This window comes from Oryctolagus cuniculus, chromosome 12 (assembly GCF_964237555.1).
Source record: "Oryctolagus cuniculus chromosome 12, mOryCun1.1, whole genome shotgun sequence".
NCBI classification, from domain to species: Eukaryota; Metazoa; Chordata; class Mammalia; order Lagomorpha; family Leporidae; genus Oryctolagus; species Oryctolagus cuniculus.
The window spans coordinates 12,593,406-12,608,329 of record NC_091443.1 but is presented as its reverse complement, the minus strand read 5'-3'; the positions used below and the strand labels follow the sequence as shown (position 1 = coordinate 12,608,329).

Here is a 14,924-nt window from a genome sequence, read left to right as displayed (position 1 = left end):
TCCATGTGTCTTTTTATCATTTATTGGGAGCATTCATCATGTATTCTAAAGACTAATCACTTGTTTATTATATATTTTCCAAAATCTTCTCTGATGACATTTTATTATATTTTTGTCATTTAGGACTTTGTTTATTACCTTTGGTATTTGCTATCATCAATTTTACTAAAATGATTTATGTTTATTTATTGTTTTATGTATCTGAAAGGCAGAGTGATGAGTGACAGAGGCACAGAGATCCTCCATCTGCTTGCTCACTGATTCAGCTTCCCAAATGCCCACAACAGCCAGGGCTTGGCCAGGCCAAAGCCAAGAGTCAGAAACTCCGTTCAAGTCTCCCAAGTGGGTGGCAAGGACACAGGTGTTCAAGTCATCATCTGCTGCCTTCCAGGCTGAGCATTGGTAGGACACTGGATTGGAAGCTGAGGCAGGACTTGATCCCAGGCAGGTGGCCCATGGGGCAACTTAACCTGCTGCACCACAGTGCCTGGTCCCAAACTTCTTTTTAACAGACTGTTACTTTTTACAGCTTCAGAGGGTTTATACATTGCTCTGGACTAGCCAAACATTGGGACAAATATTTTCCCAAATCTGTATGCTTTCACACGAGACAACTGTATGTCTCTCCATTTGTTAACCCAGTGTGGTCAGCAGAGAGAATTCATCTTTACAGGATTCTTCCTGTAGCTTCACCATTCCTTGGGATCTCAGATCTTCCTCTAAAACCACTATAATGAGCTAATAAATTAGACATGGAAGTGGGGATCCAGTGGGAGGTTTGGGGCCATTTCTGGAAGTAGCCCACATCATTTCCTCATCACATTCCCCCAACGTGGAACTTGGTCCTATATTCAAACCTTACTGCATGGCAGACCAGGAAATGTAACCCAGAAACGTGAAGGAAAGTGCTGTGGTCACATCAAGAAAGGTCTCCAGTATACTTTCTTTCCTTTCTTTTTTTTAAATTTCTTTTGTTGTTGTTGTTGGGATTTTTTTCAGTATGCATATCTTTCTCATTTTTTTTTAAATTTTTACTAATATAAAGAGAACCAAATTCATAGATACAATTCTAAGATAACCATACTTCCTGCTCCCTATTAAGCCTATGATTATAAAGTAAATTGAAATTATTTTATTGCAAAAGTTAAAAGAAAAAAAGGAAGAGATCTCTGACATTTCATTGAAATATAGTATACATATCAAGAAATGTACATAAGTTCAGATAAATGAGTTATTTGGTCATCTGGTCAACCAACACCCAAATTAAGAGCAAAGCATTGCTAGTCCCCCAGAAGTCTTCATTATTCCCCCATTTCTTTTTTTTAGCATGAAAAATAGGACTTATTGGCATTTGCATGGTATGATTCAGTGAAGCACTATTTATAGCTATATCAAATGATATGACTTTCACACAATTTTTATACTCTCTATATAAACTACCACAAGTAAGAGAAAACGTGGTATTTGTATTTTTGGGTCTGGCTTCTTCCACTTAAGATAATGTTCTCCAGTTGCATCCATTTTGTTGAAAATGTCAGGATTTCATTCTTTTTTTATAGATGAGTAACATTACATTATGTATATCAAACACATTTTCTTTATTCAGTCATCAGTTGATGGACATCTAGCTGGGGCCTATATCTTAGCTGATATGAATTGAGCTGCTGTGAACAGGGGAGTGCAGGTGAATCTTTCATAAATTGGTTTCATTTTCTTTTGAGATATTCCTAGGAGTGGAATAACTGGATCATATGGTAAATCTATTTTTAGTTTTCTGAGGCATCTCCATGATGTCTTCAGCAGTGGCTATACTAGTTTCCAGTGCCACCAACAATGTGTACCTTTTTCTCCACATCCTTGATAGCATTTATTGCTTATGGATTTTTGGATGACAGTCATTCTAACTGGGGAAAGGTCATATATCACTGTGGTTTCTATTTGCATTTCCCTGATGGCTTAGAGAATCTGACCATTTTTGTGTGTCTTTTAGCCATTCGTATTTCATCTTTTGAAAACTGATATTTTCCCATTTCTTAACTTGATTTTTTGTTGTCTTTGAGTTCCTTGAGCTCTTTATATGTTCTGGATATTAATCCTTTATCAGATCCATAGTTTTCAAGTAATTTCTCTCATTCTGTCAGTTGCCACTTCACTCTTTGTCAATTGGTTCCTTTTCTATGCAAAAACGCCTTAGTTTGATGTGATCCAATTTCCTAGTTTTGCTTTTGTTACATTGCTACTGGGGTCTTATCCAAGAAATTTTTGCCTAGGCGAATGTCTTAAAGCATTTTCCTTATGTTTCATTCTAATAATTTGATGGTTTCAGGTCTTAGGTTTAGATCCTTTATCTACTGTGAGTTGACTTTTGTACAGGGTGCAAGGTAGAATCTGGTTTCAAACTTCTGCATGTGGAAATCAATTTTACCAATGCCCATTTGTTGAACACATTGTCCTTTCTCCAAGGAGTGATTTTAGCTCACTTATTGAAAGATTGGTTGGATACAGTTGCATGGATTATTTTCTGGGGTTTCTAATTCTGTTCCATTGTTCTACACTTCTGTTTTTATGCCAGTACCAGGCTCATTTGACTATAATAGCCCTGTAGTATGTCTTGAAATCTCTTGTTATGATTCCTCCAGTTTTGTTATTGTTGTTTAAGATTGCTTTGATTATTTGGAATCTTTTGTGTTCCCATATGAATTTTAGGATTTTTTTTCTAGGTCTGTGAAGAATATCATTGGAATTTTGATTGGTATTACATTGAATCTAAACATTGCTTTGGGTAGTATGGACATTTTTATGATATTGATTCTTCCAAATCATGAACACGGTTGATCTGTCCATTGCTAAAAGTGGGGTATTGAAACCCAAATTACTATTGTATTGGAGTCTATGTCTCCCTTTAAATCCATTAACATTTCTTTTAAATAGCCAGGGGCCCTCTAGTTAGATGCATATACATTTATAAAAGTTACATCTTCCTGTTCAATTGATCCCTTAATCATTATATAATGCCCTCCTTTGTATCTTTAAACAGTTTTTGTTTTATAGTTTATTTGTTTGGTATTAGGATGGCTATACCAGCTCTTTTTTGGTTTCTGTTAGTATGGATATCTGTTAGCATTATCTTTTTCTATCCTTTCACTTTCAGTCTGCATGCATCTTTGTTGGTGAGATGTGTTTCTTGTACGCAGCAAATAAATGAGTTTTCTTTTTTAATCCATTCAGCCATCTGTGTCTTTTAACTGGAGAGTTGAGAGCATTTACATTCAAAGTGACTACTGATAAGTAACAACTTTGCCCTGCCATATTTCCATTAATAGTCCTATTTTTTACTTTTGGTTTCCATTGTACTCTTCCTGAGCGATTTCTACCTCCACCTTCTTTCAGAGTGATGTTCCTGTTTCTGGGTTTCTGTGTGTAGCACATCCTTGAGCATCTTTTGTAAGGCTGAGCTGGTAGTTACACATTCTTTTAGTTTCTGTTTGTTATGGAAAGTCTTTATTTCTCCTTAATTCATAAATGAGAGCTTTGCAGGGTACAGTAGTTTGGGTTGACAGTTTTTTTCTCTTAAGACTTGGAATATATCCACCATTCACTCCTAGCCTGTAGGGTTTCTTATGAGAAATCTGCTGTGAGTCTAATTGGATACCTCTGAATGTGATCTGGTGTTTTTCTCGTGTACATTTTAGAATCTTTTCTTTATGTTTTACTGTGGAGAGTTTGACTACAATGTGTTGTGGTGAAGATCTTTTCTGGTCGTGTCTATTTTGAGAGTTCTGTGTGCTTCCTGTACTTGGATGTCCCTTTCTTTCTCCAAATTTGAGATGTTTGTTGTTAGTATTTCATTTAAAAGGCCTTTTAATCCTTTCTCTCTTTCAATTCCTTCAGGAACTCCTAGGACCATATGTTGGGTCATTTTATAGTATCTTGGAGATCTCCAACAGTACTTTTTTTAGTATTCTAATTTCTTCTCTTTTTTTTTTTTTTTTTTTGGTCTGACTGTAAAATTTCCAGAAATTTGTCTTTCAGTTCCGATATTCTTTCTTCTTTCTTGCCTACTCTATCATTAAGTCTTTCCACTGTTTTTTTATTTGATCTATTGAATTCTTCATTTCTTTTATTTCATTCTACTTTAATATCTCAATTTCATGAGAAATTTTCATTTATTTCATGAGTTTGCTTCTGATTACTTTTAAGTAATTGTGGATTAATTTCCTGAATTCCATTTCTGGCATTTACTCAATCTCTTCATCTTCACCTTCTATTAGAGGTGTTGTAGTGTTCCTTTGAAGGGCTTATACTGTCTTTCTTTTTCTTATTTAAGTTTCTTCCTTTGTTTTTTGGCATTTGAGTAGTTTTTTTTGGGGGGGCGGTCTGATTGCTTTTATCTTTGGTTTGTATCTTGGTGGTTTAGTGGAACATCTATACTTTCAGTGAATACCAAGAGGAGTGTGCTGAGTATGGCCTGGTTGCTCTGTTCAGTATTCCAGGGTGGAGCCAGTATCCAAGGTAAGGCCCTCATTGGGCTTTGTAACTCTCCTCTGGTTATCTGGACGGAGGAGAGTATTCACCTCTGTTGGTGTGACCCACCCTCTCCTCACAGCTGTAGGACACCCCAGTGTTAGTCCCTGGTGTGTTCAGCACTAGCTTGCACTGCTTAATGAATTGCATCTTTGATGTGTGTTGTCTTTCCTGTGAGCACGCTTCCCTCTGTTATGTGCTGCTATGGGTCTGTGGATCATGGGCTAGGCACAGAGCCCCTGCCTATTGGAGTCCAGCTCACTTCTCAATGGTGATGGTGGGTACAAGCTTTCGATAGGCAGGGCTTCCCTTTGCCATATACTTGCATGAAGGCGAAAGGAATTCTTCTGACTTGTTATGTTGCTCACTGTTTGGGTCAGGGGGTGAAGCAACCTCCACTATTGTTGGGTGCACACGTGGAAGGCAGGGGCAGGCGGCAGCCACCTGCCTGCATCCAAAAATTTAAAAAAAAATAATTAAAAAAAACTTAAAAATAAAAAGCCAAAGGAGCAGAATGGCTTCTCCCAGCTGGCTGCTGGTCTCTGCAGAGTGGGTAGTGGAGAGGAAGGTGAAACACCTCCCTATTTGTTCATTTATTTTTTTTCTTTTTTTTAACTTTTATTTAATAAATATAAATTTTGAAAGTACAACTTTTGGATTATAGCAGCTTTTTCCCCCGATAACCTCCCTCCCACCCAAAACCCTCCCATCTCCCACTCCCTCTCCCATCCCATTCTCCATCGAGATTCATTTTCAATTATCTTTATATACAGAAGATCTATTTAGTATTTACTAAGTAAAGCCTTTTGAGTTTGTCAACTTCGATCTTATTTAGACAGGGCCATAGTCAAAGTGGAAGTTCTCTCCTCCCTTCAGAGAAAGGTACCTCTTTCTCTGATGGCCTGTTCTTTCCACTGGGATCTCACTCACAGAGATATTTCATTTAAGTCTTTTTTTGACAGAGTATCTTAGCTTTCCATGCCTGAAATACTCTCATGGGCTTTTTAGCCATATCGAATGCCTTAAGGGCTGATTCTGAAGACAGAGTGCTGTTTAGGACATCTGCCATTCTATGAGTCTGCTGTGTATCCTGCTTCCCATGTTGGATCATTCTCTCCTTTTTAATTCTATCAGTTAGTATTTTCAGACACTAGTCTTGTTTATGTGATCCCTTTGACACTTAATCCTATCATTATGATCAATTATGAACTTAAACTGATCACTTTGACTAGTGAGATGGCATGGTACATGCCATCTTGATGGGATTTAATTAGAATCCCCTGGCACGTTTCTAACTCTACTATTAGGGGTAAGTCCGATTGAGCATGTGCTGAACTGTACATCTCCTCCCTCTCTTATTCCCACTCTTATATTTAACAGGGATCACTTTTCAGTTAAATTTAAATGCCTAATACTTGTGTGTTAATTAAAGAGTTCAATCAATGGTATTAAGTAGAACAAAAAAATACTAAAAGGAATAAAGTAGTAAATTATTCCTTGACAGTCAGGACAAGTCATTTTTTCTCATAGTGTCCATTTCACTTCAACAGGTTTCCTTTTAGGTGCTCAGTTAGTCATCACCAATCAGGGAGAACATGTGATATTTGTCACTTTGGGACTAGCTTATTTCACTCAGCATGATGTTTTTTCCAGATTCCTCCTTTTTGTTGCAAATTACTGGGTTTCATTTTTTTACTGCTGTATAGTATTCTATAGAGTACATACCCCATAATTTCTTTATCCAGTCTTCAGTTAATGGGCATTTAGGTTGATTCCATGTCTTAGCTATTGTGAATTGAGCTGCAATAAACATCAAGATGCAGGCAGCTCTTTTATTTGCCAATTTTATTTCCTTGAACCATGAAGACATAGAAAACCTAAACAGATCCATAACTGAGTCAGAAATTGAATCAGTAATAAAGGCCCTCCCAACAAAGAAAAGCCCAGGACCAGAAGATTCACTGCTGAATTCTACCAGACATTTAAAGAAGAACTAACTCCAATTCTTCTCCAACTATTCAGAACAATTATTGAAAAAGAGGGAATCCTCCCAAATTCTTTCTGTGAAGCCAGCATCACCTTAATTCCTAAACCTGAAAAAGATGCAGCAGAGAAAGAGAATTACAGACCAATTTCCCTGATGAACATAGATGCAAAACTCCTCAATAAAATTCTGGCCAATAGAATACAACAACACATCAGAAAGATCATCCACCCAGACCAAGTGGGATTTATCCCTGGTATGCAGGGATGGTTCAACATTCGCAAATCAATCAATGTGATACACCACATTAACAAACTGTAGAAGAAAAACCATATGATTATCTCAATAGATGCAAGAAATCATTTGATAAAATACAACACCCTTTCATAATGAAAACTCTAAGCAAACTGGGTATGGAAGGAACATTCCTCAATACAATCAAAGCAATTTATGAAAAACCCACGGACAGCATCCTATTGAATGGGGAAAAGTTGGAAGCATTTCCACTGAGATCTGGTACCAGGCAGGGATGTCCACTCTCACCACTGCTATTCAATTTAATTCTAGAAGTTTTAGCCAGAGCTATTAAGCAAGAAAAAGAAATTAAAGGGATACAAATTGGGAAGGAAGAACTCAAACTATCCCTCTTTGCAGATGATATGATTCTTTATTTAGGGGATCCAAAGAACTCTACTAAGAGACTATTGGAACTCATAGAAGAGTTTGGCAAAGTAGCAGGATATAAAATCAATGCACAAAAATCAGCAACCTTTTTTATACACAAGCAATGCCACGGCTAAGAAAGAGCTTCTAAGATCAATCCCATTCACAATAGCCACAAAAACAATCAAATACCTTGGAATAAACTTAACCAAGGACATTAAAGATCTCTACAATGGGATTTACAAAACCTTAAAGAAAGAAATAGAAGAGGATACCAAGAAATGGAAAAATCTTCCATGCTCATGGATTGGAAGAATCAATATCATCAAAATGTCCATTCTCCCAAAAGCAATTTACAGATTCAATGCAATACCAATCAAAATACCAAAAACATTCTTCTCAGATCTGGAAAAAAATATGCTGAAATTCATGTGGAGGCGCAGGAGACCTCAAATAACTAAAACAATCTTGTACAACAAAAACAAAGCCAGAAGCATCACAATACCAGATTTCAGGACATACTACAGGGCAGTTGTTATCAAAACAGCATGGTACTGGTACAGAAACAGATGGACATACCAATGGAACAGAATAGAAACACCAGAAATCAACCCAAACATCTACAGCCAACTTATATTTGATCAAGAATCTAAAACCAATTCCTGAAGCAAGGATAGTCTATTCAACAAATGGTGCTGGGAAAACTGGATTTCCATGTGCAGAAGCATGAAGCAAGACCTGTACTTATACCTTCTACAAAAATCCACTCAACATGGATTAAAGATCTAAATCTATGACCTGACACTGTCAAATTATTAGAGAACATCGGAGAAACCTTGCAAGAGCCTAATGGCTCTGGCTAAAGCTTCCAGGACTGTACTGAGAAGTATTGATCACTGGGACTAGTGAGATGGCATTGGTACATGCCACCTTGATGGGACTGAATTGGAATCCCCTGGTATGTTTCTAACTCTACCGTTTGGGGCAAGTCCGCTTGAGCATGTCCCAAATTGCATATCTCTTCCCTCTCTTATTCCCACTCTTATATTTAACAGGGATCACTTTTCAGTTAAGTTTCAGCACTTAAGAATAATTGTGTATTGATTACAGTATTCAACCAAAACTATTAAGTAGAACAAACAAAAAAATACTAAGAGGGATAACATATTAAGTTGTTCATCAACAACCAGGTGGTCAAATTCTGTTCACAATTGATCATAATGATAGGACTAAGAACCAAAGGGATCACATAAACAAGAATAGTGTCTGCAAATACTAGCTGATAGAATAAAAAAAGGGAGAGAACGATCCAACATGGGAAGCAGGATACACAGCAGACTCATAGAATGGCAGATGTCCTAAACAGCACTCTGGCCTCAGAATCAGCCCTTAAGGCATTCAGATCCGGCTGAAAAGCCCATGAGAGTATTTCAGGCATGGAAAGCCAAGACACTCTGGCAAAAAACCAAAAACAAACAAACAAAAAAACACCTAAATGAAAGATCTCTGCGAGTGAGATCCCAGTGGAAAGAACAGGTCATCAAAGAAGGAGGTACCTTTCTCTGAAGGGAGGAGAGAACTTCCACTTTGACTATAACCTTGTCTAAATATGATCAGAGTCAGTGAACTCAAAAGGCTTCCATAGCCTTGGCTGCTCATGACAAGAGCCTAGGGTGATTACTGATGCCATAAACAAGAGTGTCAATTGGTAAAGTCAACAACAGGAGTCACTGTGCACTTACTCCTCATGTAGGATCTCTGTCCTTAATGTGCTGTACATTGAGATTTAATGCTATAACTAGTACTCAAACAGTATTTTTCACTTTATGTTTCTGTGTGGGAGCAAACCGTTGAAATCTTTACTTAATGTATGCTAAACTGATCTTCTGTATATAAAGAGAATCGAAAATGAATCTTGATGTGAATGGAAGGGGAGAGGGAGTGGGAAAGGGGAGGATTGTGGGTGGGAGGGACGTTATGGGGGGGGAGCCATTGTAATCCATAAGCTGTACCTTGGAAATTTATATTCATTAAATAAAAGTTAAAAAAAAAGAAAAGTATTGATAAGAATGGACATCCTGTATGGTTCTGGATCTTAGAAGAAATGCTTCCAGTTTCTCCCCTTTCAATATGATGCTGCCTGTAGATTTGTCATTTATTGCCTTGATTTTGGTTTTTTTTTTTTTGTGGTATGTTCTTTCTATACTCAATTTTTAAATATTATTATCATGAAAACATATTGTATTTTTCAAATGCTTTCTCTGTATCCATTGAGATAATCATATGGTTTTATCCTTCCTTTTGTTTTTCGTGATATGTCACGTTTATTGATTTGTGAATGTTGAACCATCCCTGCATTCTTTGGATAAATCCCAGTTGGTCTGGGTGGATGATTTTTTGATGTGGTGTTATATTCAGTTAGCTGTAATTTGTTGGAGGATTTTTTCATTTATGTTCATCAGGGATGTTGGTCTATAGTATCTTTCACTAGTTTTGGAATTAAAGTAATACTGGCCTCACAATGAGTTTAGAAGTGTTCCCTTCCTTTCAATTGTTTTGAATAGTTGAAGAAGAAGTGGGATTATTTCCTCCTTAAAATTTTGGTAGAATTCATCACTGAAGTTATCCAGTCCTGGTCTTTTCTTGTTGGGAGGCTCTCTATTACTGATTAAATATCAGTCTTGGTTATTGTTCTATTGAGGTTTTCTATGTCTTCATGCCTCAATTTTGATAAATTATATGTGTCCATAAATCTATCCTTTTCTTGCAGATATTTCAGTTGGTTGGCATATAACTGCTTCTGTTAGTTCCTAATGATCCTTTGTATTTCTGTGGTATTAGTTATAACACGTCCTTTTTCATCTCTTATTTTATTAATTTCCGTTTTCTTCCCTTTTTTGGTTAGTAGGTCAATGATTTATAGATTTTGTTTATTTTTTCCAAAAACCAGCTCTTCAATTCACCTTTTGCATGGATTTTTAAATTTTTATTTTTCTTTTTTCTGATTTTTATTTATTTCTGCTCACTAATTTTGAGGTTTATTTCTATTTTTCTGGGTCCTCAAGATACATTATTGAGTAGTTTATTTGGTATCTTTCCAGTTTTTTGGATTTTTTGTAAAGATTTATTTATCTACTGGAGAGGCAAGTTACAGATAGAGGGAGAGACAGAGAGAGGTCTTCCATCCTCTGGTTTACTCCCCAAAAGGCTGTGATGACCAGGGTTGGGGTGATCTGAAAACAGGAGCCAGGAGATTCCTCTGGGTCTCCTATGCTGGTATAGGGGCCTAAGCACTCAGGCCATCCTCTGCTGCCCTCTCAGGCCATCATCAGGGAGCTGGATCAGAAGTGGAGCAGCCAGGACTCGAACCAACACCCACATGGGATGCCAAGTGCTGCCGGTAGATGCTTAACCCACTATGCCACAGCACCAGAACCTCCATTTTTTTTGATGTAGGCATTTATTGCTATAAACTTTTCTCTTAACACTGTTTTTGTTGTATCCGTGACTTTTTATATGTATTATTTTCATTTTCATTCATTTCAAAGAATTTTTACTGCCTTTTGATTTCTTCTATGACCCACTGTTCATTCAGGAGCATAGCATGGTGTTCAATCTCCATTTGCTTTTTTTTTTTATTATTTTCTAGAGACTCTTGTTAATTTCCAACTTCCTGCCATTGTGGTCAGAAAAGATGCATGATACAATTTCAATTTTTTTTATTTTGTTAAGACTTGTTTTATGGTCTGTTATGGTCTGTCCCAGAAAATGTTCCATGTACTTATGAAAAAAATAGATAATTCTCCAGCTCTAGGATGAAGTGTTTTATAGATATCCATGAGGTCCATTTGATCTATAATCTAGATTGGCTCTGTTGTTCTTTCTTGATTTTTTGGTCTGGTTGATCTGCCCATTGATGAAAGTGGAATGTTGAAGTCTCCCATTATTATTGTATTGTACTTTATGTCTCCCTTTAGGTCCATTAACATTTGTTCTGTAAAACTGCGTGCCCCAGCATTGGGCACATATACGTCACTATAGTCTCATCTTGTTGAATTGATCCCTTAATCATTACATAATGACCTTGTCTCTTTTAACAGTTTTTTTACTTTATTTTCTCTGATGTGAGTATAGCTCGTCTTGCTCATTTTTTATTGCCATTTGTATGGGGTTTGTTTTATCCACCCCTTCATTTTCAGTCTATGTTTATCAGTACTGGTGTTTCTTACAAGCCGCAAATAGATGCATCTTATTTTTTTTATCCATTTGCTATCTTTTAATTAGGGAATTTAGTTTATTTACTGTTGAGGTTTTACTTATAAGTAATGACTTGGTCCTGCCATTTTTCTATAAACATTCTTATTGTTTGTTTTTAATCCTTTGATCTTTTCCTAGGAGACTTTCTTAATTTCTTTCATAATGCTAATTGTCTTTGTTTAAGTGTCATTTGTAAAGCTGGCCAGGTAGTGACAAAGTCTTTAGTTTTTGCTTGTCTTGGAAGCTCTCTGTTTTACCTTCATTTTCAAATGAAAGTTTCACTGGTTAAAGTATTCTGGGTTGCAGTTTGCTTTTTTGTTTGTTTGTTTGTTTAAATTCCTGCAAGTCTTTCGTTTTATTTTATTTTATTTTATTTTATTTTATTTTAACTTTTATTTAATGAATATAAATTTCCAAAGTACAGCTTATGGATTACAATGGCTCTCCCTCCCCATAACTTCATCCCACCCGCAACCCTCCACTTTCCCACTCCCTCTCCCCTTCCATTCATATCAAGATTCACTTTCAATTCTCTTTATATACAGAGATCAGTTTAGTATATATTAAGTAAAGATTTCAACAGTTTGCACCCACACAGAAACACAAAGTGAAAAATACTGTTTGAGTACTAGTTATAGCATTAAATCACAATGTACAGCACATTAAGGACAGAGATCCTACATGAGGAGTAAGTGCACAGTGACTCCTGTTGTTGACTTTACCAATTGACACTCTTGTTTATGGCATCAGTAATCACCCTAGGCTCCTCTCCTGAGTTGCCAAGGCTATGGAAGCCTTTTGAGTTCACCGACTCTGATCATATTTAGACAAGGTCATAGTCAAAGTGGAAGTTCTCTCATCCCTTCAGAGAAAGGTACCTCCTTCTTTGATGACCTGTTCTTTCCACTGGGATCTCACTCATGGAGATCTCTCATTTAGGGTTTTTTTTGTTGTTGTTTTTTTGCCAGAGTGTCTTGGCTTTCCATGCCTGAAATACTCTCATGGGCTCTTCAGCCGGATCTGAATGCCTTAAGGGCTGATTCTGAGGCCAGAGTGCTGTTTAGGACATCTGCCATTCTATGAGTCTGCTGTGTATCCTGCTTCCCATGTTGGATTGTTCTCTCCCTTTTTTTTTTCTATCAGTTAGTATTTGCAGACACTAGTCTTGTTTATGTGATCCCTTAGACTCTTAGTCCTATCATTCTGATCAATGGTGAACAGAAATTGATCACTGGGACTAGTGAGATGGCGTTGGTACATGCCACCTTGATGGGATTGAATTGGAATCCCCTGGTATGTTTCTAACTCTACCGTTTGGGGCAAGTCCGCTTGAGCAAGTGCCGAACTGTACATCTCCTCCCTCTCTTATTCCCACTCTTATATTTAACAGGGATCACTTTTCAGTTAAGTTTCAACACTTAAGAATAACTGTGTATTACAGAATTCAACCAATAGTATTAAGTAGAACAAACAAACAAAAAATACTAGGGGGGATAAAGTATTAAGTTGTTCATCAACAGTCAGGGCAAGGGCTGATCAAGTCACCATTTCTCATAGTGTCCACTTCACTTCAACAGGTTTCCTTTTTGGTGCTTTGTTAGTTGTCACCAATCAGGGGGAACATATGATATTTGTCCCTTTGGGACTGGCTTATTTCACTCAACATAATGTTTTCCAGATTCCCCCATTTTGTTGCAAATGACCGGATTTCATTGTTTTTGACTGCTGTATAGTATTCTGTAGAGTACATGTCCCATAATTTCTTTATCCAGTCTACTTTTGATGGGCATTTAGGTTGATTCCAGGTCTTAGCTATTGTGAATTGAGCTGCAATAAACATTAAGGTGCAGACCGCTTTTTTGTTTCCCAGTTTAATTTCCTTTGGGTAAATTCCAAGGAGTGGGATGACTGGGTTAAATGGTAGGGTTATATTCAGGTTCCTGAGGAATCTCCAGACTGACTTCCATAGTGGCTTTACCAGTTTGCATTCCTACCAACAGTGGGTTAGTGTCCCTTTTTCCCCACATCCTCACCAGCATCTGTTGTTGGTAGATTTCTGAATGTGAGCCATTCTTACCGGGGTGAGGTGAAACCTCATTGTGGTTTTGATTTGCATTTCCCTAATTGCTAGTGATCTTGAACATTTTTTCATGTGTCTGTTGGCCATTTGGATTTCCTCATTTGAAAAATGTCTATTGAGGTCCTTGGCTCATCTCTTAAGTGGGTTGTTTGTTTTGTTTTTGTGGAGTTTCTTGATCTCTTTGTAGATTCTGGTTATTAACCCTTTGTCTGTTGCATAGTTTGCAAATATTTTTTCCCATTCTTTCGGTTGCCTCTTCACTCACCTGACTGTTTCTTTTGCAGTACAGAAACTTCTCAATTTGATGCAATCCCAATTTTGGCTTTGACTACCTGCGCCTCCAGGGTCTTTTCCAGGAAGTCTTTGCCTGTGCCAATATCTTGCAAGGTTTCTCCAATGTTCTCTAATAATTTGATGGTGTTTTTTTTTTTTAATACTTGGGCTGTGTCCCTTCAGTCTCTTCTGACCTATAGTGTTTCTCTTGAGAAATCTGCTATCAATCAAATGGGAATTCCTGTATAGGTGATCTAGCTTTATGTCTTGCAAATTTTAGGATATTCTCTTTATGCTTTCCTTTTTGAAGTTTGACTGTAATATGTCATAGTGAGGATCTTTCTGGGGTCCTATCTGGGGTCCTATATGCTTCCTGTATTTGGATGTCCTTATCATTCTCCAGTTTGGGGAAGTTTTCTGCTACTATTTCATTGTATAGGTTTCCTAAGCCATTCTTTTTTTCCATACATTCAGGAACTCCTAAGACTAGTATATTTGGTTGTTTGATGGTATCCCATATATCCTGAACATTGTTTTCAGTCTCTATTTTTTTTCTTTCTCTTTCTTTCTTATTTTTAAAAGATTTTTATTTTATTTATTTGAGAGGTAGAGTTACAGACAGTGAGAGGGAGAGACAGAGAGAAAGGTCTTCCATCCGCTGGTTCACTCCCCAAATGGCCGCAATGGCCGGATCTATGCCGATCCGAAGCCAGGAGCCAGGAGCCTCCTCCGGGTCTCCCATGTGGGTGGAGGGGCCCAAGGACCTGGGATATTTTCCACTACTTTCCCAGACCATAGCAGAGAGCTGGATGGGAAGAGAACTAGAACTAGAACTAGAACTAGAACTAGTGCCCATATAGGATGCTGGTGCTGCAGGCAGAAGATTAACCTACTGCGCCACAGCGCCGGCCCTTATCTCTCTCATCTCTCTCTCTCTTTTTCTTTCCTTCTTTCTTTCTTTCTTTCATTCTTTCTTTTGTTCTTTCTTCCTCTTCTTCCTCCTCCTATTCTCCTCCTCTTCTTTTTCCTCCTCCTCCTCCTCCTCTTTTTCCTCCTTCATCCTGACAGATACTTCAAAATACCCATATTCTAGATAGATATTCTTTCTTCTTCCTCACCAAGTCTGTTGTTAAGGCTTTCCAT

At 37.4% G+C, this 14,924-nt stretch overlaps 1 protein-coding gene across 1 annotated transcript in view; it reads left to right on the top strand.

Annotated features, from left to right (window-relative positions):
• Positions 1-364: 364 nt before the first annotated feature.
• Positions 365-14,924, top strand: part of OTUD7A (OTU deubiquitinase 7A) — a gene marked incomplete in the record, with an annotated part of 157,148 nt that continues 142,588 nt past the window's right edge. The window contains 1 exon segment of the mRNA XM_070053542.1: positions 365-369.